Below are 26,144 nucleotides of genomic sequence, written 5' to 3'. Positions count from 1 at the left end.
TGGTTGATGTGGGTTGAGTACTGTGTGGTAGTGGAGGGACAGCTAAAGAGGAGGAAGTTCAAGGTCAACCAGTAGGGGGAAGAAAGAATTTAAGTTATTAAAGTTAGATTTGTGCCCAGTCTTGGAGGCAATTACTTATTACATCTAAGAAATAGACAATGAAACCTTGTCTTAGCTTTGGGTCCTCTGTCTGACTCCTCATTCTGTCTCTTTGTCTTTGATTCTGTCTCAGTCTATGTTTCTCCCTCCCTGTCTCATTGCCTGTGTCCCATCTCTCTGCTGCCTTTCTCTTTCTCTTTTGTCTCTCATTCTCTCTCTTTTCTTTCTCTCTTTTTTGGGAAGGAAGCTTTCTTTCTTGCTCCTTTTGATTAGACCCAGAAGATAAGTGAATAACAGCAATCCACCTCCATTGCCTAAATAAGAGTCATTGGATCCCAACACTATCTCATCATGCTGGCAGAGAATACAACAGGATATTCATAGTGCTCTCATTTACAGTGGCCTTAGGCAGTCTTCACAGAAACTAGTCCAGGAAAAATGCAGGGCAGGATTATTATCTTCATGTTTTAAATAGGTAGAGAACTTGGAAACTTGCCCAAGGTCACCTGGGCTGTGGGCCCAAGGCAGAGTTGGTCCTGGAGCATAGACTTCCACCAGAAGGACCTCACCCTTCACCACAAGGATGGATTCTGTTCAGGACCAAGATGTTCCAAGCTAGGTCTATCTGGTCTGATCTGAAATGTAAGAGTTGAATCTGCGTTTAGGGTCAGTACTGATGGTGCTGTGTATTGTACCTTTCAGCCATTTTTATTTAGTTGTAAAGTTAACAGTAAAGAACACAAAGGGGAAAAGAAGGCTGGGGTGGGGGAAGAGGTAAAATCACAAAACGGAAAAATGGAACTTCAACTTGAGGGGATGTATGGAAAGGTCTGTTTAATTTCATGCAAGCTGGAATCAAATTTCCTGGTTTCAAATCCCAGCTCAGATCACTAACTGTGTGATCTTGGGCAAGTTACTTAGTCCTTCTGAGCTTCCAGTTCCTCATTTGTAAAATAAGGATAGTTATGTCATTTACATAATAGGGTCACTTGTAAATATAAAATGAGACAGATATCAAAATATTTCCTACAGTGGCATAAGCACTCAATGAAGGATGATGAAAACAAGCCCCCATTTTTTTGGTTTTGTTTGAACATAGCTGGGACTGGGGCTACCCCTATAGGCTGCTTCCTGAGTCACTATATTTATTGAGTGCTTATATCAGCTAGGCACAATTCCAAGTTCTGCATAAACAAAAGTAAACTAAACCTATTTTCTGGTCACAGAGAAATTATTGCTTATTGGGTGAGATACGCCATCACGTTCCTGGACAGTTTCAGGACAGGGTGACTGATATGTGTTGAGATGAGGTAAACACAGGGTAGAATAGGAATCCAGAATGAGGCATCTAGTTGAGGTTCCCTAAATCTGGACTCTGGTGCTGCTCCTTTGATTTGCAAACCCCAGGCATACTCTGGACAAGATTTCCATCTCAGCGGGTTTAGCAGAAAGGAATCACTGATGAAAATGGGAAGGTCTCAAAAGTATGGGTCACCCTGTGGGTCAAAAGCCTTGCCTGTGGGACAGACACTGCCACTGGAGTATACGGGCTTTCCTGGAATTTAGAACATTAATAAAAATGGAGAGTAATCCTTTCGAGCCATTTTGTTTGATCTTTTGTGACTGCCTCTCCACAGTACTCACTGCAGATGGAGATGTTTTAGCAGCGGGGAGAGCAGGCAGTGCTTACACCTTTGAAGGGCCTCCCATCAGCACGGTTAGCAGTGGCAGGCATATTCACATTTTGTGAGTGGCTACAAAACGTATTTTCAACAGGCCAGCATCTCTCAGCTTTATCTCCTTATGGGTCTTTTCACACAATAGCATTTATAGAAAAAAACAGCAGGGTCTAGAAAAAATAAAATAAAATCACGGCCTGCTCTCCAAAGACAGAGAGGATACTGGAGTGGAACTGCAGTTCTAGTTAGTCGTGGGCGACCTCAACAGTTATGATGGCTGCTACCCATCCAGTAGGAAGCAGAAGGTTTTGCTATTTGGGATGGCAATGACAGGTGTTTGGGATACAGAATGCCCTCTCTCTGCATCTTGTCATAGTCTGCAATATAGCACAGTGCTTCCATTCATATGCTTTCTCTTTCTTGGGAACAACAAGATTTTCCCCCAGATTAGACCACCAGTTTTAAAAGGAATTGTTGGCATTGAGACATAATGATGATTTGAATACCCTTGTGTGATAAGAGGAGGCTTTGGAAGGAAATTCCTTGCTGTTGCTGATTTCTTTTTCACCGTTATTGATCGTCATGTTGTTCAACATGGCCTCAAAGTATCATTCTTAGGCAGGAAAGCAGGGTGGTTAAAAACACAGACTCTAAATGCTCTCAACTACTTAATGTGTGACTCTGTGCCAGGCATATTACCTCTCTGGGTTTCCTCATCTGTAAAATGGGCATAATGTACTCCTTGCCCTAAAGGGATATTGTAAGGATAAGTTAATTATTGAAAACGGTTCCTGGCCCACAGTGAGTTCTATGTAAGGATTTGCTATTATTATTACTATGAATACACAACCAAATTTTTCGTGCTAGGTATCTCTTGTGGTGAAACTAGACAGATTTCATGCAGCAGCCAGCATGTTAGTACCAGCTCTGGAGTCAGTCAGATGGCTCTGAGCCCTGGTTTAGTAGTTACTAGGTGTGTGACCTTGGCCAAATTACTAACCTCTCTGTGCTTCAGTTTTCTTATATATAAAATGGTAACTCCCTCAGAGCATTGGCCTGAGGATTAAATGAGATAATAGATGAAAGGTGAGTCACTTAAGGTCTCAGTACCTCAGTTCTCTCAAATGTGAAGTAAGAATTATCATGGAACCTGCCTTGTGGGGCTGTTGGAAGGATTAAATGAGGATTAGACATGGGTAAAGTGCTTAGAACAGTGCCAGGAATGTAGTAAGCACATGATACACTTGAGCCATTATTTTTATTAAATGACTTCTGCCCTCCATTACGTCATAATATCACTACTACCATTTATTTAATGTGCATTGTATTTAAGACTCTAATATAGTGACCCACATATTCTGACTTGTCTCACTGTGTATTTCCTTGGCAACTGGCAGGTTCATCCACCCTCCCATTTTGGCCTGTTTATCCACTCTGACTTTTTATTGACTCAATTACTGCTTCCCTGAGTACCATTCACACACACCAAGTTAATGGCATGTTATTTGCTGAGTGAGGCTTTTTCCCCATCTTGCTTCAGTCTGTGAACAGTCTCTTGAGCTCCCTTCTCACATAAAGAGCTCAGGTGTAATGTTATTAAAGTTCCCAATGGACTCCTGGTGTACCTTGGTTTTGTGACTATAACTGCTTTTAAGCAATTTTAGAATGTTATTAGCCTGAGGCCTTTGCTCAGGTAGGAAGAGTTAGCATTAATTAATTAATGCTCCCAATCTTGGGCTATTTGGAATCTTTCTCTGTTTTACCTTCCATGGTAGTTGTCAGAACATATAAACTCTGACTTGTATAATTAATTCCTCAACCTCCTCAAATCCTTTCTGGAAGCAGCAGAATATAAAAAGTGAATAATAATAGCTTAAATCTTCCCTGCATCATTCATTTATTCATTCACTATTTGAAGCATTTTTTGAGCTTCTACAGAACTGTGTTTATTCCCTGCCCCTGCCTGGCACCCCCACCCCACCATCAATACTGCAAGGAACTTGATTCTACTGCTTTGTCAATTTTTTCAGCCAGAAAAATGTTCTGCCATGTGCCTTTTGTTCTTTTTCTGAGGCGGCTACAAAGTTATAATTTACTGGCATGTAGAGAAAAGTGGATTTTTTTCACTGCAGCTCTATTTCTCCCCTCCTTTGGGATTCTTGGGAAAACCTGATTAAAATGTCAGCCAGAAGAATGGCTGGTGATTCTTTAAAAGGACTGATTAAACCAGGATGACCCACAGTACTAACAGGAGAAGGAAACCCTGTGGGGATCTGAGCATATAACTTTTTAGTTATTTGGGTATAGCAAAAAAAGTCAGAAAGAAACAAGAAGCTTTGATAGGAAGGGTGATGATATTAAAATTATTATTATTAACAATGCTAATAATAAATGCCACTTGATAATTTCTGGCCTAGGCCCCATCCTAAACCTTTGTCTATATTATTTCCAGTGTCTGTACCCTTGGAGGTGGGTAGGATTGCCCGATTCTCTATTTGAATGTAAGTAATGTGCCATGCAGTCATATAGCCAGGGCCTGTATGGTCATACTTACATGAGTATAAAGGGTTTTAATGGGAGGAGACTGTCACTTCCAGGATGGCACTATACCACATTGGAAGACTTCATTCCTTCTGCCTGGGATTTAAGCACCAACTCTTGCCGTGTTTTTCTGGGACCTGGCCCTTTTGCCCTGATCTCGTACCTGCTTTCAAAATTTTTTTGCTAGCTGTTTTCTGTTTTAAATTCTCACATTGGAGAAAAGCTGATCATAAATATATGCATAGAATGGTTCTCTGTAGAAAGGGAAGAATTTGTTGGCTTAGTTGCAGTATTTTAATTTTGTGTTTTCTGAGAATTGGGTTCTATGTGTTGAATAATCCTAAGGAGGAACATAACGTGGGACCAAAACCTATGGCTTGTTTATAGGTTAATTAGATGATGGAAATTAAGGGGTGCACTTGTGATAAGCACAGGGTATGATGTATGGAACTGTTGAATTACTGTATTGTATTATGCAGTAGAATTATACCTGAAACTAATAGAACACTCTATGTATTGTAACTAACTGGAATTAAAATAAAAACTTAAAAAAACAAAATTCCATGGCTTGTTTGATCTCTCCCGAGTTTATTTGTGGCTCCCATTGCCCTATATGGCCACATAGTGGTAGACCAATAGGGACAGGGTGATTGACTTTGGCCAGGCCTATCTAGAGACTGACCTCCTCTATCTTTTCTGTTTTGTTCTCATACCATTCAAGACCTATTCCAGGTTAAAGCACATGGAATCTGGTCTCCTCCAGTGCTAAATATGCTATTGTTTCTGTGGCACGAAGCACCATATTGTGTTACCTTTAAATTTATTTTATAATGATACTCTTGTCCATCCAGTGAATTGTGAATTCTATGTGGGTACAAACAGATCTCTCTTTACTGTGCCCGCCTTTCCTCATTCTCCCTGCCCCCTCAGTCTTCACCTCTTACTGATCACAATGCTAGGCATATAGAAGTCACTCAGAATCTACCCTTGAGTCACTATTAAAGCATTTTTAAGGTGTTAATTTTGATAATAAAACATATGTTCTATACAATGAACTTATCCATTATCAGGAGGGAGTGGGTTGGGGAACATAAAAGAGAAAATGTCAGGAAGAGGAACAGTGACCCTGTAGACCACTGTTCAGCTCAGTGTTGGGGAACACCCTTTAAAAATCCTCTGAGAATAGAAAACATACGGAAATCTGTCGCATTTCTCTGCACTATTAATGAAGCAGCAGAAAAACAAATCAAGCAATCAACCCCATTTACAATTGCACCAAATATAAGATACTTAGGAATCAACCTAGCCAAAGAGGTAAAAGATCTGTACTCTGAAAACTATAAAACACTGATGAAAGAAATTGAAGACAACACAAAGAAATGGAAAAGCATTCCATGCTCATGGATTAGAAGAACAAATGTCTTTAACACATTGTTAAAATGTGTATATTACCTAAAGCAATATACACATTTAATGCAATCCCTTTCAAAATACCAACAGCATTTTTTCACAGAGCTAGAACAAACAATCCTAAAATGTGCATGGAATCACAAAAGACTCCGAACAGCCAAAGCAATCTTGAAAAAGAAAGCGAAGCTGGAGGCATCACAATTCCAGACTTCAAGATATATTACAAAGTTGTAGTGAATAAGACAGTATGGTACTGCACAAAAATGACCAGTAGATCATTAGAACTGAATAGATCAGTAGAACTGAATAGAAAACCCAGAAATGAACCAATAATTATATGGTCAATTAATCTTTGACAAAGCAGGAGAGAAGATCCAATGGAAAAAAAGACAGCGACTTCCACAAATGGTGTTGGGAAAACTTGGCAGCAACATGCAAAAGAATGAAACTGGACCAGTTTCTTACACTGTACACAGAAATAAATTAAAAATGGATGAAATATCTACATGTGAGATAAGGAACCATAAAAATCCAGAGCAGAACACAGGCAGTGACCTTTTTGACATTGGCCCATAGCAGCTTCTTACTAGATATATCTCTGGAGGCAAGGAAAACAAAAGCAAAAGTGAATTCCTGGGACTTTATCAAGATCAAAAGATTCTGCACATCAAAGGAAACAACCAACAAAACTAAACGGCTACCTTCAGAATGGGAAAAGATATTTGCAAATGACATATCTGATAAAGGGTTAGTATCCAAAATATGTAGAGAACTTATAAAAGTCAATACCCAAAAAACAAATATTCCAGTTAAAAATGGGCAGAAGACATGAATAGACATTTTTCCAAAGAAGACATACAGATGGGCCACAGACACATTAAAAGATGCTCAACATCACTAATCATCAGGGAAATACAAATCCAAACTACAATGAGATACCACCTCACACCTTTCAGAAGGGCTAAAGTTAGTAACATAGGAAATAATAGGTGTTGGTGAGGATGTGGAGAAAGGGGAACCCTCTTACACTTTTGGTGGGAATGCAAACTGGTGCAGCTACTCTGGAAAACAGTATGGAGTTTCTGCAAAAAGTTAAAAATGGTACTACCCTGCAACCCAGCAATTGCACTACTAGGTGTTTACCCAAAGGATATAAAAATACTTACTTGAAGGGATACATGTACCCCAGTGTTTATAGCAGCATTATCAACAATTTCCAAATTATGGAAAGAGTCCAAATGTCCATCGACTGATGAATGGATAAAGAAGAGGTGGTATATAAAAATGGAATATTACTCGTGATCAAAAAGAATGACATCTCATTTGCAACTACATGGATGGAGCAAGAGACTATCATGCTAAGTGAAATAACTCAGAGGAAGACAAAAACATGATTTCACTCGTGGAATTTAAGACCAAGAACAGATGAACATAGTGGGGAACAAAAAGAGAGGAAAACCAAGAAACAAACTCTTAACTATAGAGAACAAACTGATGGTTAGCAGAAGGGAGGTGAATGGGGGATGGGCTAAATGGGTGATGGGGATTAAGGAGGGTGCTTGTTGTGATGAGTACCGGGTATTAGGTTTAAGTGTTGAATCACTAAATTCTACACTCTACACCTGTAACTAGTATTTCACTGTATGTTAGCTAACTGGAATTTAAATAAAAAATTGAAAAAAAATTGTCTGAGATATCCCTGCATTGGCAGGGAATGTGATGAACAAATGGTAATCATTGGTTTCTGTTCTTAGTTGTGGTATACTTGTGGGCTCCTTTCCAGAAATAGACTAAATATTTGCAACAGTGAGAAGAGTGTGCATTGCCTGAAAAACCCCAAGCTCAAGACTCCTTCTTTGTTTAGGAAGAATAGATTTCTATAAAAGTGGAGGGATAAGCCTGCCCCTTTCTTTCTTGAATAAAATAATATGTTGTAAGTGGATATCCTCATAAGTCCCCAATCTCTGTGTTGAGGAAAGTTGTAAACAGGGATGGAACACCTTCTTGGCTCCGAAGAGGTTCCAGGTTGGTTCTAGAATTTTCATGTCCAGGAGCAGAGGACCACTCTTGTTGCTATGATCTAGTTACTTGTAAGATCCCTGGACTGTTCACATAACTGAAGAATCCCTTCTTCTAGCAGAGGGAAGAGATAATGCCGAAATAACTGGGTCTTACTTTAGCCCACATTTAATCGAGTCTGAAGCAGGGTCTCTGCCTCTTGGGTATTGCAATTTTCTCATCACTAAAAAAAAAAAATATAATCAAAGTATTTTTTTCCCTGGAGGGTGGTGGCATAACTCATTTGCGTGGACCCTAGAATATTCATTTTCTTCTCTTTTGGTGCTTCCACATATGCTTTCAACCTTCTTATCATATATAAATCAAGAGACTCTATAGAAGAAATCTCAACTATCAGTCATTCTGTTCCTCTTTTTAATCCTTCCATGTTTTTGTTTTAAAATCTATCCCAAAGGGAAGAATTGAACTAATTTTAAACAGACTTTTTAATGCAAAAATATACACAAGGGAGCAAAGGGCAAGAATTTAAATTACGTGCGATGATGAATTTTTTCCAGATAATACAGTTATTTGATAACACTAGCTTGTCCTGAAATTTCTCATTTGCAATTAGATGTATGCTGCTTTTTTGTATTCAGGAGAAAATGTTACCAAATAGACTCATGGGGTTTAAAAGATTAAAAATGAAACAAAACAAAACAAACTCAAACTGCTGGTACTCAGTTCAATAGATATAGGAGACTGGGAATATGATTCTGGTTTCTTAAGCATTTGCTGACCTCCTGAGGTCCAGTTTTAGGAGTCTGAGCAATTTATTTTAGCATTTTTGTGGTGTTTCACAGAGCTATGGTATGTCAGGGTTGGCAGGAGCTTGGATTAATATCTAGTCCAAATACCCAGTGCTTGAATCTTTCCTTCAATATCTTTACAAAAAGTCAATGGGGAGTTCATTTTCTTATAAGATATTTCATTTCGTTAATGGACGATTCTATAGGAATTTTTTTTATGTTGAACAAAAATCAATTAAAATATATTTATTGAGTGTGTACCATGTTCCATATACTGTTTAAATTCTGAAGATACAGCAATGAACAAAACAGGCAGAAATCCCTATGCTCTTGAGCTTGCTTTCTACAGGAGGGAGATTGTGAATAAGGCAAGTAAAATGAAGAGCATGACAGGAGATAATTAAGAAAGGAAGAAAGAGAGTGTCAGGAGTGGGAACTTGCAATTTTAACTAGACTTGGAAGGAAAGCCTTCACTGACAAGTGACTTTCAAGTGGAGTCCTGAATGAGACATATGAATGTCTGGAAGATGAACATTTTAGGTAATGGAAACAGTAAATGCAAAGGCCCTTGGCAGGCATGTACATAGTGTGTTCATGGAGCACTAGTGAGGCCAGTGTGGTTGGAAAGGGGGATACCAAGGAGAGAGCAGTGGGATATGAGATTAGAAAGTGAATGGGAGTGAAATCATGAGGACCATTGTAAGGACACTGGATTTTTCTCTGTAAAAGGTGGGGAGTCACTGGAGGGTATTCAGGTAGGGAGTAATGGGATCTGATCTGTGTTTTAAAAGATTTGCTCTGCAAATAAACTATACAGAGAAAAATGTGGACTTAAGGAGAGTCATTAGAGGCTGTTACTATACTTCAGACCAGAGATGCTGGTATATTGGATGAGAAGAGGTGTCCAAAGTGGTTGGGTTCTGTATATATTTTGCTCTTGGTGCTTTTCAAATTTCACTTGCTGATCCTAGCATTATCATCTGGGGCTTATTTATCACATGTATTTCTCCTTCATTTATTTGGAATAAAAAATAGGATAAATCTTCCCTTTGATTCCCCTCCTCACTCTTTGTAGGCAGCAACCCTAATACATGTGATGTGTATCTTTCTATTTGTATGAATTCTTATAAAACAGGCATTATTCTTTTATCATAGATTTTTAATTTAAGTAGATGGCATTGTGCTACAGGTCATATTTTGTTTCTTCCTGTATTTTAAAGATTTATTTGTGCTGCTGAATGTACCAAGAGTCTGCTGCTTCTGGATGAAGCAACTTCTTCAAATGAGACCACTGAACTATGAAAAGACTCTTCTAGCATCTGTTTCCCCTGAGTTTTTTCCTCTCCAGTCCAAACCTACCCACTTCTTCCAAGTGTCCCCAGATAACATGGCTTTGAGCCTTTTCCTGGCCTGGCCACTCTCCTCTGAGCCTCCCATCGTCTATCTCTGCTCACAGACCTGGACTTCTGAGAGTAGTACCTATGCCTGGAAACCCCTTGCCATTTGTCAGACATGGAAACAAGGTTTAGTGGCTGAGAAATGTCTGGAGGGACTCTGGGGGCTAGAAAACAGAAGCCAAAGGACAAAGTGAGGCTCCATATTTCAAATGTGCCCAGAGTAGGCCTTTGCCTTAGTATTCATGGGCACTATATAGTAGTGGTTAAGAACTTGGGCTCTTGGATCATATAAATGTCGGTTTGCTTTCTTCTTCTCCTCCCTACTGGTTGGGTGACTTTGGATTAGTCACTTAGTCTTTCTGAGCTGCATTTTCCCCATCTTTAAAATGGTGATAATCCCAGGATTAATTTCTTAGGGTTGTTGTCAGTATTAGATATAATTCTGTATGTGAACCTTTTGTCATTGAGCCTGACTCAGAGTGGACCTTTGGTAAATACTGGGGTAGTTTTAAAATATAAATTTATATAAACTCAGATTATTACCGAAAATGAAGTATGGGGTGTTTACTTGCATTACAAAAGATGTGAAAGGATTCTTAAAAAAAATTTTTTTAACAGTTATTTATTTTTGAGAGACAGAGACAGAGCACGAGCAGGGAGGGGCAGAGAGAGAGGGAGACACAGAATCCAAAGCAGGATGCAGGCTCTGAGCTGGCAGTGCAGAGCCCAATGAGGGGCTTGAACCCACACACTATGAGATCATGACCTGAGCCCAAGTTGGATGCCTAACCAACTGAGCCACCCAGGAGCAGAGGATTCTTTTTAATAACCGTTTCTCCACTGTACTTACAGTTTGCTTTAAGTGAACAAAATTTGGCTTACATGTTGCTTTTCAGCAGTACACACTATATAAAGTGTGCGATGGCAGGGAAGGAGATGCAGCCATGACAGTAAGAAGTATGTTAAAAGCCCTATGCAGACATGATGACATTGTTGTGTTTTTTTTTTTTTTCTCTCTCTCCTCTGTTTCTTTCTCTTTCTGTCTTTCCTTTCTCTCTCAGACTCTGTATGCTTGTAGTCTCAGTAGTGGGCTATACTTTTAAAAAAAACTTGAGGATAACACTATACTTTCAGAAGTAATTACCCTATTTTTCTGGTGAAAACCTACAATAATGAAAATATAGATGTGCTGGATTTGAAGAGACTAGAAGAGTTTAGTGTCACTGAAATCACAGGACTGGAAGGGAATCCAGAGGTCACCAAACACTCTCTTTTCTTTCTACAGATGAGGACACTGAGACTCACAGAGGTGGGGTGACTTGGCTAAGGTCACCCAGCTTATAAATGGCACAGCATGGGCTCAGATTCCCTGTCCAGTGTTCTTTATTCTTATGGTTCCTATTAAGAGTTGGGTTTTAGTCACCTATTTTTGGATTATTTATTTTGTGTTAAAAACTCAAGAGAATAGACTTTGTACCTTCCCATAGTAATCTATCCCAGTAAGAAAAATTTTCTTTAAACACAGTCCAACTGCCTTTTGGAGCAATTTAAATACCCAAAGTCAGAACTGTGGTGGTTCTGTTACATTCTGGATATGGTTAAGAGAAAGAATACACAATTTAGGTTGCACACGTTTAATTTGCTTTTTCCTCCTTCTGTCCCCAGCTTGAACTTTTTAAAGGCTCTACCTTCTTTCCTCCCTGCTTGTATTTAATTTATCCCCCACTGGAATGTGAGGATCATGCATGATATCATCTTTATCTGTTTCATTTCCTGTTGTATGAAGAGGGCCTGGCACAAATTAAGGGCTAAGTGGATGTTTGCTGAGGAACTAGTGAATTTATGCAGTACCTATGATGTGCCAGGCACTCTTCTTGGCACACTGGGCACATAGCCACCCTTAGTCCTCAGAGTAGGGAAGAGTCTGAGAGAGAAAATAGATCTGTCTGTGATGGAGAAGCAAGGCTTAAATTGACCCTATCTGTCCTTAGCAAACTCAGAGGTAATTTTTGTAATCTTTTGACTAAAGAGCAAGCAACTTTTCTCCCTAACCTTCAAGTCATAATGCCACAACATACCGTGCCTCAACATGCCACACTGGGACTGTGTATACATGTGCACATACTCACATATTTGTGGGTTAGTATGTTGTGATGTAAGCAGCACCTAAATTCTTCTGTCTTCCTAATACGTATTTCTCATGGTCTTGCTTGGTGTCTAAAATCTTCATGATCAAAATGACTTTTTGGGTTAAGGAATATCTATAATAGACCCATTTTAAATGATAAATATTTTACCTAGAGACACCAAACATTAACCATTAGCAACATCAATACCTTTACATGAATTAGCTTTTCAGCTTAGTCACAGAAAACAGCAGAGAATATGGGAAATGAGCATCAAAACAGTTACAAACTGTTTTGATAAGGGGACTGAGAATGTTGTGGAACAGTGCTACTCATAGTGTGGTTTGGGGATTGACGCTGGTCCACCATGAGATAAAGTACAGGTTATGAAGCACTCTTTTAATTTAAGCTGTTTTTTTTTTTCTTTTGTGATCAAGAATTTCTCATTGAAGGAAGCAGCATGTTAATTTATATTCTAGTGCAAACCTTTTATTTCAACGCTGTCTGCTAACAAACTGAAATGGACAGCTACTTTGAGTAGCATTGATCTAGAAGGCAGGCCAGTGTCTGGTTAGGTTGCCTTACTGAGGCATAGTGAGAGGATCCTTGGGCTTATGGGAGCAACATGAGGATTCTGTTCCCTGGAGTTGGGCAGCAAAGACAGAGATCAGTTTGGCTTACTTTATGTCTTTGTCTAAAGATTAGGTTGAGTTAAGATTGTTTTCTTTCTTTCTTTCTTTCTTTCTTTCTTTCTTTCTTTCTTTCTTTCTTTCTTTTTTTAATTTGCTTCAGCATCTTGGCAAATGTATGCTATAGGAGACACTCAACACATTTTGTTGAACATCATTGTGGTGCAACAGAAAGAACGAAGCGGCAAATAGAGTTCAGATTCATAGTACTCTATTTATTAGCTGGTTGAACTTGGGCAAATTTCTTAACTTTCCTATTCCCTCATTTATAAAAATTGGAAGCCACCGTGTAAGTGTCATAATAATGATTAAGTGTAGTAACATTCCTAAAAGCAGAGTTCTGGGTCCACAGATGCATTTTTTGAATAAATGGATTGAGTGATATTTCCTATGTATTCTCTCATTTTCTCCTCTTAACAATACTGTAAGGCAGGAGCTATTATAAACCCATTTTGCAGATGATGAAACAGAGGCTTAAAAAACAAAGCCTGAGAAAAGTTAAATAGTTTGCCTGAAGTTGGAGCTGAAGCCAAGATGACTCAGAGCAAAAGAACTGCTGTAAAGCAGCACCCACGATTTTCCTAAATATAACTTTGTTATGTTTGATACCAATGACTTGGCTGTGTGGGAAGTGGCTTGATAAAGGAACAGGAACTGAATCCTTAAGCCTCCAATTTATTGTTTCCACTTTACAGACTACAAAACTGACTTGGGTGAGGAAACTCTACCAAAAACTTTAATATGAAGAAAAAAAGGAAGGTGAGATTCCTCTAAATAGCTTAGCAAAGGTCAGTAGGATTAATATACCCTTTGAACATGGTTATTTTAGCTGAAATAAGGAACCAGCATGAGGAAAACTTCACAGACTCCTTGGGTAATAGAAATGTAATATATTTGTCCTTTTTTCCCTTTCTTTGTGGTGAATGTGTGATTACATGAAGCAAGTTGGTAGAACAAATGGTTACACCAAAAATTTTTGCTCTGGAAATGGGTTGATTATCTGTAAATGTTATTTTTCATTCTGAGATTCATCAAAATCATTAACTCAAAGTACCTTGAAAAGAAAGAGTAGATAATGGGCAGCTAAAATTGATGGATTGGAAGTCTGGAGAAAATGTATGCTCTTGGGGACATTTGCAATTGCCTCCTAAGTTTTATATAATTTAAACAAACTACCTCTAACTCACTTTATAGGTCAAACTTAATTTTTAACCTTCTGTGAAATGAAAATTAACCTTGAGGTAAGTTCATGGAATTTCCCAAGTAGAAATTAGAGTCCTAGCAGACACTAATAAACGTGTTCCCAGAAAAAAAGGTCATGTGGTTAAAAAGTTTTGAAGCCACTGGGTTCAGCAGAGTTCATAGATTTCTTTAGTGCAGAACTTCTCAGAGCCTCTAAGTGCTAATGTGGACATGAGCCTCGCAGAGGGCTGCAAATCGCATAAACTAATTTGACCATACAACCCCACCCCAGTGCTTCTTTTTTTCTCCCCTGAACGTGTTTTAACATCTTGTAGGGTTAGTGTCCTCTGGAACATACTTTGAGAAATATTGATCTTCTCCAACCCTTCTCATTTTGTAGTTTAAGAGATGGAGTTTCCCAGAGTTATATACCTTATATTCAATAACTTTTGTGCTTGCTTATGAGGTGTGACTTTAAAGTTTGTGTTGCCTTATGAGGTGTGGCAATTATAATTTTATGATCATAGAAATACTGTTGGAGATGAGTGTTAACTTTCAAAATGGAACCCAAGAGTGTGTTTACATTGAGTGTCTGGATGATGGTTTCTTCATTCAAAACTGTTTCAGAGCTTCTCTCTTGGATATTGCTATGCCCATGAAACAATTAGCCTCAGGGCTTCAGAGCAACAACTGACTGGTATTCTTGCAGTAGAAAGAGCACTGGATTAGGGCAGCAAAAAAGAAAAAAAGAACTTTGGTTCTTTTATTCTACACTCGACTATTAACAAATTAAGGGACTTAATTCCTTAAACTCTCAAAGCCCCAATTTCTTCATCTGCAAATTTGGTCATTAGAATAGCTTTTTTATAGGGACTTTGTTTGGATTAAATCAGCTAATGCTTGTGTACATCCTTAATGGGAGAGATGGATGTTAAGTGTGTAAACTCTGGAAGTTGACTTCTTGAGTTAGATTCTCGGTACTGCTGTTTACTAGCTTTTTGACTTTGGGAAATGTATTTTACTTCATTTCCTCACTTTTAGAATGGGAATGTAAGAATTGCTACCTTATAGGGTTGTGTAGATTAATAAAATATGTAAAGTGCTTAGCACAGTGCCTGACACATAGTAAATGTCCTATAAATGCCTGTAAAGTATTAGGTGAATCAAAAGTGGTTCCCTTTCAAGAGAATTCTTGATTTTCTTAGGAGTGCATAGGTAGAAAAGTAAGGTAAGGAAAAGATAATTAAGAGGACAAAATTTAAGAATGATATCTTGGGTAAAAAAAATTGCATGTTATATTGATTAATCTTGGCTCAGAATGATCAGCTTTCACATTAATTATCTATTACTGTGTAATAACATCACGAGCTTTGTGGCTTAAAACAAACTCATTTATTATCTCAGTTTCTCTGGCTCAGGAGTCTGGGCATGGCTGGGTCCTTTGTAAAGCTGCAGAGTATTAGCCAGAGATGGGTCTCATCTGAATGCCTGGCCAAAGAACGGTTTTCTTCCAAGCTCACGTGCTTGTTGGCAACATTCTATTCTTTCTGGGCTGTTGGCTAAGGGCTTCAATTTCTTGCTGTCTGGGCTACCCACCTCCTTGCTCTGTGGACCTTCCCAGCATGACTACTTGCTTCCTCAAAGCCAGCAAGGGAGAGAGAGTCTACTAGCAAGATGGGTTACAGTCTTAGATAATGTAATTATATTCATGTAATTAAATACATGTAATTATATATATTCTGTCATCTTTGCCATCTTCTCTTGGCTGGAAGCAAGTTATGGACCCCACTCACACTTGAGGGGAGGGGATCACACAAAAGCATGAACACCAGGAAGCAGGGGCACCTGCATCCAGGGGCACCAGGAAGCATGGGGGCACCTCAGAGTCTGCCTGTAGCTGGTTGTTTTCCAAAAATCAAGCCTAGCTGAAAAGCCCAGATGAAGATTTTGACAGAATGTGCCCTGAAACTAATTTTAAAAGATGACATATTTTGAACAAAAGTAGCATAGGTAGAGTATGAAAAATCTCCCAAGATGACCATTTTGAAAGGGCAGTACCTATTTCAACCAGAATTTACATCTTATCATGCTGTTAGAAGTCAGTTATTTCATGCTCAAATTTCATCAATTCCAAAACTAAAAGGATTTTCCTTATAGTCCACATTCATTCATATACTTTGTATAACCTTTTGGCATTCTACCCTGCATAGACTTTCCCCTAAAGACCTGTCCAGGCTGACAGATAGGTTGACTGAAGGTGCTTTTCCTATGCAGCAAATCTTAGATATGACCTCTCATTACCTACAGAGATCTGAAAAGATAAATCTGCCTTTATTGAAATTTCCTTGATCTTGTGTGTGCTGATCTCTGAATTTACCACATAATCGCACAAGCATTTGCTTCTCTTTGACTATGTAGTCCTGTGGGAGTTTGTGTTAAATAGTTCCAGTGGCCTCTATTATAATTAGATACAGTCACCAGGCACTTAGTATTGAACCTCACAACATGGAAGAAGTGTTGTATAGAATTGTGTTATGCTCACTCATGTGATAATCACCTTGAGGAGAATGACACACACAGGCATCATAAAGAAACTGACACTAGGTAGCTTTCCAAACATGGTCTTGGAGTATAAGGTCATCTTAACTTTGGGGCATAAGGAAGCTATAAGGTCAACAAATCACAGGGTGCCTGTGGAAGACAGGTTGTAGGTTGTGTTTAAACAAGGGAATATGAGGTTATAGCCAACTCTATGAAAAATGGAAGTGAGCAAGAAGTCTTGCTTAGTTTCTGCTCCATAGAAATTGCAGTGAGCCAGTAATAAATGCATTTGGATGCTGCAAAAGCTCCCTGGAAGAAAATCTTTTGTGATGATTTTTCAGAACTCTGATCCATTCCCCAGAATTTGCCAGTCATGTATTGATTCATTATTTTCACTTCATTTGAAGCATTATTCATCTATGACTTTGGTTTGTGGTTGAGTTCTACTGAGAATAAAATCAGAAAAACGTTTCTACTTGAACTTCATTTTTTTTTTGGATGTTCTTCATAGTACAAACAACCTGTAGTGTTTTTGTCATAGGCAAGTATATGTTTGTTTGTATTTAAATCTGATACACTCTTCATTGAAACTTTGGATTAGGGTGGAGCCTCCTGGCTGTACATGTAAATTTATAAGTAAGTCCAAGGTTTCTTATAATTCTTATTGTTTTGGCAAATTAATATTCTTAGGCTTATACGTAAAAAAATTACATTCCTGAAAATAACGAGCTCAAGATCACAAAAGAGAAAAACTCTAACCCTATCTATGACAACAGTATTGAACAACAAAAGATCTCATCATTACATTAGATTTTAGTCGTAGGTCTGCTCCATATGTGACGTTGGGCAGTTCACCAATTCAGATATTATATAAAGAGCATTTGAGCTTTAGAATCCCATAACTCCTAGGTAGTCAGAGGGGTAGCAACCCTTCATAAACAGTGTCAGCTTTTTAACCTTTGATCTTCTGATATTTTCAAGGGATAGCTGAGGTCACTTTGTGCTGACACCTATGAGCAGGGATGAAAGAGGAAGTACAGTGATGATAAAAGGATGAATAGTGGGTCCCAGACTGCCAAAAGAAAGTGTTATTGATAAATCCAGCCACATTTATTGAACATTTTCAAGTTCAGGGCATAGTGTCAGGTATTGAAGAGGGTGCAAAAAGGATTAAGACATAGTCACTGCCTTAAAATGCTGACAAGATAGAGGAAAAATAAATGTTATAAATTAATAAATAAGCCCAAGCAAAACAGGCAAGAATTATTATTGCCACAAGGGAGATTCATACAAGGTGTTATTAAAGTTTACATGGAATTATTGTGTCTAGTTTGGAGAGGTGGGCCCAGAACAGCTTTCATTAAAAGATGACATTGCAATAGACCTTAAAGATGGAGAGGAGTTTGATGAAAGTGGAGGGAAGGGGGCTCTGGTTACAGGGAAGATGCACAAGCTTAGGCTTGGAGATGGGAAAACATGGGCTTTGGGGGTAAAATTGAATAGTTCTGTTCAGTTGGATATAGGGCAGTTTTGTTGAAAGAGTAGGCAGTGGGCTCATGGCTTTATCCAAAACAAAATTATGAAAGCCCAGATAGGTTATGTGATTGGGTATTCTGGCTTATCAGCATGCTGGCCTTCTGAGACAAACTCCTTTTTATCTTTATGTCAATAGAATGCATTTTAAGGATACAACTGTCATTCTAACAATATCTTGTCTTTTGCACTGACCCATTGGAGTTATACAATCTCTGTCTGTGTAAAGCAGTGCTTTCTAACAGCATTAGAGAAATAGCTAACGTCTTAATTATTCAACAGCAACAAGCATCATCCAACATTCATTTTGGCAGAGCATTAAAAAAAATCTTCAAGGCTTCTGTTTGGAGAAAAACTACACTCTACTTAGTGTTTCCTCTTGAAAATGAAAATGGTCTGGTTCTTGAAGGGACCATTTCCAAACCAGGCTAAAGAATGTAGTACCTCTTTTACTTTTATCACCTGGTGACTGTCACCTTCACATTGCTTTTGGGATTAACTGTTCTTTAAATATTGTCTTGTCTTCTTTGGAGCACTTTTTTTTTTTTTTTAAAGCAATACTGAAATTCCATGCTGGCTTCCTGTGTTATCAAAGACCGTGGAAAGGCATGTAAGGAATAAGCTGCTCTTGTGCAGTTTGCCTTGTCTTTGTCAATTGCAGGCACAACTCTCATGAATTATTTAAACTACTATCCTGGAGTGAGCCCAGGAGTACTTCAGGTATTCATAAAGACATCTCCTGAAACTTCCTTTAAGGAATCATAGTGTCAGTGGTAATGAGTAAAATGAGGGGGCAGCAGCAGTTGTAGGACTAAAATAAACATTGGGCCAAAGTCCTGAACTGAAATTTGGGCATTTCCATAACCAATGTCTGTTGTTACCTAACTTAAAGTACTTTTTATACATGGAAGAGGCTGGCAAGGAGGGAGCAAAGCAAAGTAACAAAAACTTTAACAACAGGAAACGTTTTCCCAGTGCTTAGGTGCCAGGAGCTATATTCTGAAAAATCCCATATTGTGATTAGTATTTTCATTTTTCAGGTGAGGAAACAAAAGTACCAAGAGATAAGTTACTGATTCAGAATCACATAGTAAATGGTGGAGTTGAAATAGGCAATAGTTTTTTCTAAGGACAGAGGATTCAACTTTGTCAGTACAGCTGAGGATAGCAAACATGGGGAGACTTGTGTTCTTTGATGTGGTGGATGCTGTAGAACCCTGCCTGGTTCTTTTTGTGGGTCTAAAGCACTCATTCCCTCAGTTTCTGGGAGTATTGGTAGCTGATTCTTGGCTGAGTCCTTCTTTGCCATTGCTGTCCTCAGAAGAGGACCACTTCACCTAAGGTCATACTCTCCTCTCTGGGAAGCCAGAATCTAGACTTATCAATAAGAGAGTGGGATATGGAGGCCCAGGTCCCTTGCCTTAAGACTGGACATCTCTGAAAGGCTGTCTCAGCTCCAGAGCCCTATATGGGATCTTGGGGTCAACATCCTAATTATATTTCTCTCCTGCATGCGGTATTGAGTCTCCCCACCAATAATCTTCTGCACAAACATCTCAAACTCAGTCTGTTCTTGAACTAAGAGACTGGTATGGTGGAAAGATCTTGGGCTTTGGAGCCTGGAACCTTGGCTTTTCCTACTGGATCCAATACTTCCTTCCCAGACATAAGATTTTGGGTATGCTATTATCTTCCTGAGCCTCAGTTTCATCATCTGTTCAGTGGAAATGATATTCTAGGGTGATTGTTAGGACTAAGTAAGATAAATGTATAAACTATATATTGCACGATGGTTAGCCCCTGGGTGGTGCCCAGTTAACACTGTTTATGGACTAGTAGGTGGCTGGTCCTACAGTCTTGGCAGGAGGTGGCTAGGAAGAAGAGAAGCCTGGAGGTTCTCTGGTGAAGGTCAATTGGATAGGTGCTAGGAAGCCTGTGGCCTAATCAGTGCTCATCATCCTCTTTAGTGTGAGACCCATAGTGATGACTGACAGCTTCAGCAGCTTTGCTTAATGGCCTGGCTTCAGGGGAGTTTACTAAGCTTGGTTTGTGCTGAGCTTGGTTTGTCCTGTGAACTTATATATATTGTGTATTAATTATACATATTTTAATAGATAAATCTGTTTTGATTTTCCTGTATAAATGGATATGGGTATGTGGTAGGGAGAAGGGGGAAGGAAGGAGGGAGGGACAGACAGATAGATTGAAAAAGGGACTGAGTTCGCTTCATGACTTCCTTTTTTTCATTTTATTTTAGAGAGAGAGCGAGAGTGAGTGAACAGGCAAGCAGGGGAGAAGGGCTGAGGAAGAGAGAGAGAGAGAGAGAGAGAGAGAGAGAGAGAGAGAGAATCTTAAGCAGGCTCCATGCTCAGTAAAGAGCCCAACATTGGGCTCCATCCCATGACCCTGGGATCATGACTTGAGCTGAAATCAAGAGTCAGATACTCAACCGACTGAGCCACCCAGGTGCCCCTAGGTTCATGACTTTCAAACTCTTTGACCATGACCTTCAGTGAGAAGTATATTTTACCTCACTACCTGGTACACATATGCAAACACACAATCAAAATAAAAATTGCAGGAACTAATTTGTGCTTTTAGTATGTACAATGCATTGTGATCTCTCCTGCCTACTCTATTCCATTCTATCCTCTTTCTGAATGTCTCTGAAGGCTCATTTTCTTTCTTCTTAGCTTAGTAGAGATCTGGCTCTGTAGGTCTGAGACACTCAGCAGAAGAACAGGGCTGAGTTCTGGAGTGTCCCCATCACTTTCTGAAGAGGAAGCCCCTGTGATCTATACAAGTTGCCTCAGTAGAGATATGTGGATTCCTCTGTACTGATTTGCTTGCTGTGTGCATCTGGTCCAGTCAACTCAGTAGGATGAGAGCTTGGTGATCTTATGCATACTGTTCTTTACTTACCAATGTTATTCCTACAAATCCTATTTTGTATTTACTTTGCATGGCACTAGGAATGTCTGTTGGTGACCACGCATCCCCTGCCCCCAGACAACTGAGAGATACATCAAAACTAGTGGGAAAGGATGTTTTGAAAAACTCAGCAGATATCTCTGGCGTGTGCCTCCCCACTCCCAGCAATGAGAAGCCTTGTTGTGGAGCAATAAAACACCATTGGAAGTAGAAAGGAGCTTTCTGACACTTGTTAGCTGGGTTGTGCTAGCCAGAGAATGTATAGTGCAGAATGAGTAAAACTCCGGGGTCTGATGTGTGCATGTGGCACCAAGGTTCATAAGCAAAACTGAAGTTTTGAAAAAGTCCCCATTTTTTTCTACTGCTTTAAGTGCTTGGGGAAGGTACCTTAAAGATGTGTCTAAACCCTGGCACTACAGACAGATGGGGCAGATAATTCTTTGTTGTGGGGGCCTGTCCTATATATTGTAGGATGTTCAACAGCATCCCTGGCCTCTATCCACCAGATGTTAGTAGCGCCAACCCCCCAGGTGTAACAATGAAAACTGTTTCCAGACATTGCCAAATGTCACCTAGGGCAAAATTGTCCTCAGTTTAGAACCACTGCTTTTGATTGACCCTAAACATCATTAATGCTTTCTTGTATACACATCATGTTGTTATTTTCTTTTCTTGTAAAAGGTTCAAAACGCTTCTACTTTGAACACGTAATGTCAGACATTTAATACTATTCCTTCTTATTTGACATACAGGGATATCACTTTTTTGTATACAGATGTTTGACATACTTTAACAGTTGCTATTAAAAATGCTATAGGCTACCATTAGGCATAGTAATGAATAGACATAAATATTTTCCCCCCTTTGTTTGATTGATAGGGTCACCAGGGAGAATACTGTTAGAAAGGCTTACTGGGTAATGAAAAATGGAGTTCTACTGGATATTGATTAAAGAGCAATCCTTCAACAGTAAGTTCCATGATTAACTCTACAACTTATTAATAAATAAATTTCAATAAAATATATTAAGTGTTAGCTGTTTCCAAGGTAAATGTTAATAGTAGAGTCTACAGGGAGCCTTTTTTAGAAATGAAATACAGAAAAGTTCATGTGGTATCATTTAAGACACACTGTGAATTTAGTTTCAGCTTGCCCCTGTTCCTGGCTAGGTTTCTCTTTCCTCCTCCAGAACAATATTAATGTGTGCTAGGAAATGCAAAATTCTTTAACCTAAGCAGAACATAAGGAAGGAAAGGGTAGCAACTGGGAAAATAATAATAATCACACTGCATGTTCCAAAGCATTTGGATTGTCTGGTCTTTTGAATAGACCCCATTATGGTGCTTCTCCCCTAGCAGAGAGGTTGCAAGCCTACTGGGCGGGGGTGGTTGCTGGCCTTCAGAGAGGCACAGAATCACTCAGAGAGAAGTGAATGTTTTTTGTATCCAAGAAACAAACAGTAGTTAGCCTCTCAGCATTTAATAGCCATGGCAAGGTGAAGGTCACCAGAGAAAGCTGAGAAAATATTGTAGAACTTGCCTGTGAAACCTCACTTACCAAGGATGTTTGGCTTACAGAAAAAGGAACTAATTGTTTTGGAATGGTGCTATTTTTCTTTCTTTCATTGTTCCTTCATCACTGTCTTTTATTTGTATTCCTCTTTTGTTGCCCCTTTGCTCTATTAAGCAGTACAGGCATGTGTGTACGCACATACACATACACAGGCACACTCACACAGACATATGCACACACTGTGAAATTTCTGCTGGGCCCTCATTTCCTTTCCTAAAAGCTATGGAAATAGAAGAGGGACTCAGCTTTTGCATAGGTTCTATCTGCTTGGGGTGAGCTCTACCTTATCAGATACCTCTTTGTCTACATTTTGCTTACTTTCACTATCTCTCTTACAGAAGAGGACAGGAATTTGAAAATACATATTTAAAATAAGTTTTAAAAAATAAGGCCTTTTATAGGATTTACTTTGTTCCTCCATTATGAGAATATACACACTTAGAAAAATTTGAATTTAAACAGAAATTCCAAAGGAGAAAGGGGAAAATGGGAAGGAGGTGGTGGGGAGAGAGAGGGAGAGAGAGAGAGAGAGAGAGAGAGAGAGAGACAGAGAGAGAGAGAGAGAGAGAGACAGAGACAGAGAGAGGGAAAGAAGACCTCTGTATATTCCTGCCACTCAAAGGTGACCACCAATAGGCTTCTGATCAACATTATATGGGACACAGTACACTGTTTTGCAGTTGATAGCTTGCAAGCTCCATGAAAAAGGAAGAAGGTTGGGGCGTCTGGGTGGCTCAGTTGATTGAGCGTCCGACTTCGACTTGTGTCATGATCTCACGGTTTGTGAGTTCGAGCCCCTCGTTGGGCTCTGTGCTGACAGCTCAGAGCCTGGAGCCTGCTTCAGATTCTGTGTCTCCCTCTCTCTCTGCTCCTCCCCTGCTCACACTGTGTCTCTCTCTCAAAAATAAATAAAGATTAAAAAAAGAAAAGGAAAAAGGAAGAAGTCCGGCCTGCATTAATCTTTGTTTTCTTTGTATTCTTAGCAGAGGCTAGCTAGCACAAAGTAAGACCTCTATAAATATTTGTTAAATGTTAATTATTTTTCCTTTACTCTTAATGAAGAGAACTGCCTAGCAAAAGGTGAAAACATGCAGGATCACAGAATGCTGCAAGCAATCATTATGGTTAAACCCTTCAATTTATGGACGAGAGACATCAAGCTCAGAACGCTTTAGGAACCAGCCCAAAGTCTAATAGTGGCAGAGCCAGGAGATAACTCAGTCCTGTTCTTTCATAATCAGTCTTTTATAATCTAAAATCCTTTTGATTGAGGTTGCTCAAGAAAGTCCAACAGTATTTGTTTATTTAAAAGGAATCTTTTCAGTTTAACCTTTTAGGTGAGTTTGAACATTTATCTTTGATTTTCTCTTTCTCATTGGTTTTAGCCCCAACATCCTGTTCACTCCTGGGGACTTAAAAGTTTAGATGTCCAGCCCCCTACCTAGATTTAGAATGTGTGGGACTTAGGCATTGATATTTTAAAATAATTTTCACAGGTGATCCTGATATTCAATGACATCAGTCACAGGTGATCCTGTGACATTCAGTGGTGTTTGGAAAAATTGCTCTAGATAGTATACTTCACGTCCTTGACAATATTTCTAGAGTCCGTTTCCAATGGAGCTGAATTTGAGACTCTTACTCTTCATGAAAGTGTCACATCATTACAAATATACCATGACTTTCTACCAGGCTGCTAAATTATTAGTATTGGGCATTTAATTTTATAAATGGGTCTATTTTGGCTTTTTTTGAAGTTAACAAGTGTGACTTGCACTATCTATTTCATCTTCCTCTTCTTTTTCATCATAATAGAAGTTTCTGCTTCTCCACATGGCTGCTCAACAAAAGACCACGATTCCCAACTTTCTTTGCTGCTAGGTTTGGTTATGTGACTTGGTTTGGCCACTTGGATGGGAGAGGAAGTAATACGTGTAAATTGGATCATACCTTAAAAAAGGAAAGAAGTTTGTCCTCCTGGTCATTCTTCCCTTCATGCTGGAGAGCCATCACACCAACTCTGATCCATACTATTATGTGATAGAAATAAAGTGCTATCTTGTTTAAGCCCTTGTATTTTTGTCCTTTGTTACAGCCAGTGCAACAAGGCTGATAAAATGTAAATTATAACTTTGGCTTTCCTGTATCTCATTTCCTTTGTTTATAATCAAATAACTGGGATCAAGTCTCTTATATTCTTTGCAATTCAGAAAGTTTAGCAATGCTAGCTGCACCTAGTTACTCAATAGCTGTATGTTGATCAGTGCCAGTCTGTCTGCACTGTAAAACAGAAAAAGAGATAGACAATTTCAACCTGAGACAAGTGCATTAGCAGAGTGATAGAATCATAGAAGAACATAGTGACAGAGAATGACACTTGTTCATGAAAATCCATATTCTCTTCTTCCAAAGCACACTTTCCCTGGAGTTAGATGTGGTCCCATGACTGAGCTCTTGATTCATTCTGTTAGATCACTCTATCTTTAAATCACCTTACCTGCCTTCACAAAGTTTGCCACTCTAACTTCTCTTCCTGTTTTCCACTTCCCTATTCAGACTAACTTCTCTTGGAGTCTACCAAAATTTGTGTGCTCAAAATATACTTTATGCATCTTTGAGTTGAGAAACAATTTTTCTACTGCCTTCTCTCACCCTATCACAATATTCCAGCCATGTCCAACATTTCATCTTGCAGGTTGCATTCAGAGAGAAACTGTTCATTCAGAAAAGTAACATTGCACTAACGTGCTTGCTTTCTGCTTCAAATTAATTTTTCTGTTGTTCCTTCTTGAAGTATTGTTTTTATATACTTCTTATTTCCAGTCTTTCTTGGGCTATGTGCCACATTTCTGGCCTTGGGAAAAGTATGCCTGAAAGCACATAGAAGTATCTTTTATAACATTTTGTTTTCTCTGACAGCATAATGCCTGCTGCAATCTTTGTTTCTCTGTTTGTTCTTCAATTGTCCTTAAAGTAGGAGCATTCATGTATTTCTAACTTGGATGTCCTCTTCCATTGTCAGGTGCTGATTATAGCATGTATTGGTGGAACTGAAACTAAAGCTTGTAACAAGTCAGTGAGTACTCATTAATGGGATGGCAAGTGTAAAACTTGAAGTATGAGAGTCATTTCTAGAGGCTTACTTCTTTGCAAAATAGAAGAGTGACAGTGTAAGAAGGTACTCATGTTAATGCTGAAAGTATAGTTTTAAATGTCAAATGCTCATAAATAAAGATGGTCTTCAAAATATTTACTTGCATACAGTTTAATTTCATCAGAGTGTGGATTTATTTTGACTTTCTGCTAATAGAAGAAACTTCAGTTCTTTAATGTGAAACACCTCAATCTAGCCACCAGTTAAGTTTCCAGTTAACTCCCACTGTATTCCCTGCATGCCTCCCTATTCATGTTTGCCTGAATATACCACCTGCATTAGTTAGGGTAACATTAGCTCCTGTAACAAGTAGACCCTAAATGCATAATGGATTCAAACACAGAAGAAGTTCATATATTTCTCACTGAACAGTCCAAGGTGGGTGCTCCTGGTGGGCATGAGGGTTCTCATCTATGAGGCGATACATAGAATTGAACTGCTGAAGGATGTGCCATGTTTATCACAGTGCTTCCAGAGTTGCCC

The 26,144-nt window shown here is 39.0% G+C and overlaps 1 long non-coding RNA gene across 1 annotated transcript in view; it reads left to right on the top strand.

Moving 5' to 3' along the window:
- The window catches only part of LOC131506205 (uncharacterized), a 32,539-nt gene extending 8,008 nt beyond the window's left edge, over window positions 1–24,531 (top strand). Inside the window, exons 2-3 of the long non-coding RNA XR_009258791.1 lie at window positions 21,815–21,904; window positions 24,323–24,531. This is a non-coding gene — a long non-coding RNA (uncharacterized LOC131506205). The remainder of the gene's footprint in view (window positions 1–21,814; window positions 21,905–24,322) is intronic.
- The last annotated feature ends 1,613 nt before the right edge of the window (window positions 24,532–26,144 follow it).

This window comes from Neofelis nebulosa, chromosome 3, assembly GCF_028018385.1.
Source record: "Neofelis nebulosa isolate mNeoNeb1 chromosome 3, mNeoNeb1.pri, whole genome shotgun sequence".
Taxonomy (NCBI): domain Eukaryota; kingdom Metazoa; phylum Chordata; class Mammalia; order Carnivora; family Felidae; genus Neofelis; species Neofelis nebulosa.
The sequence above is the reverse complement of the archived record's forward strand: the minus strand, read 5'-3'. Positions and strand labels throughout refer to the sequence as shown.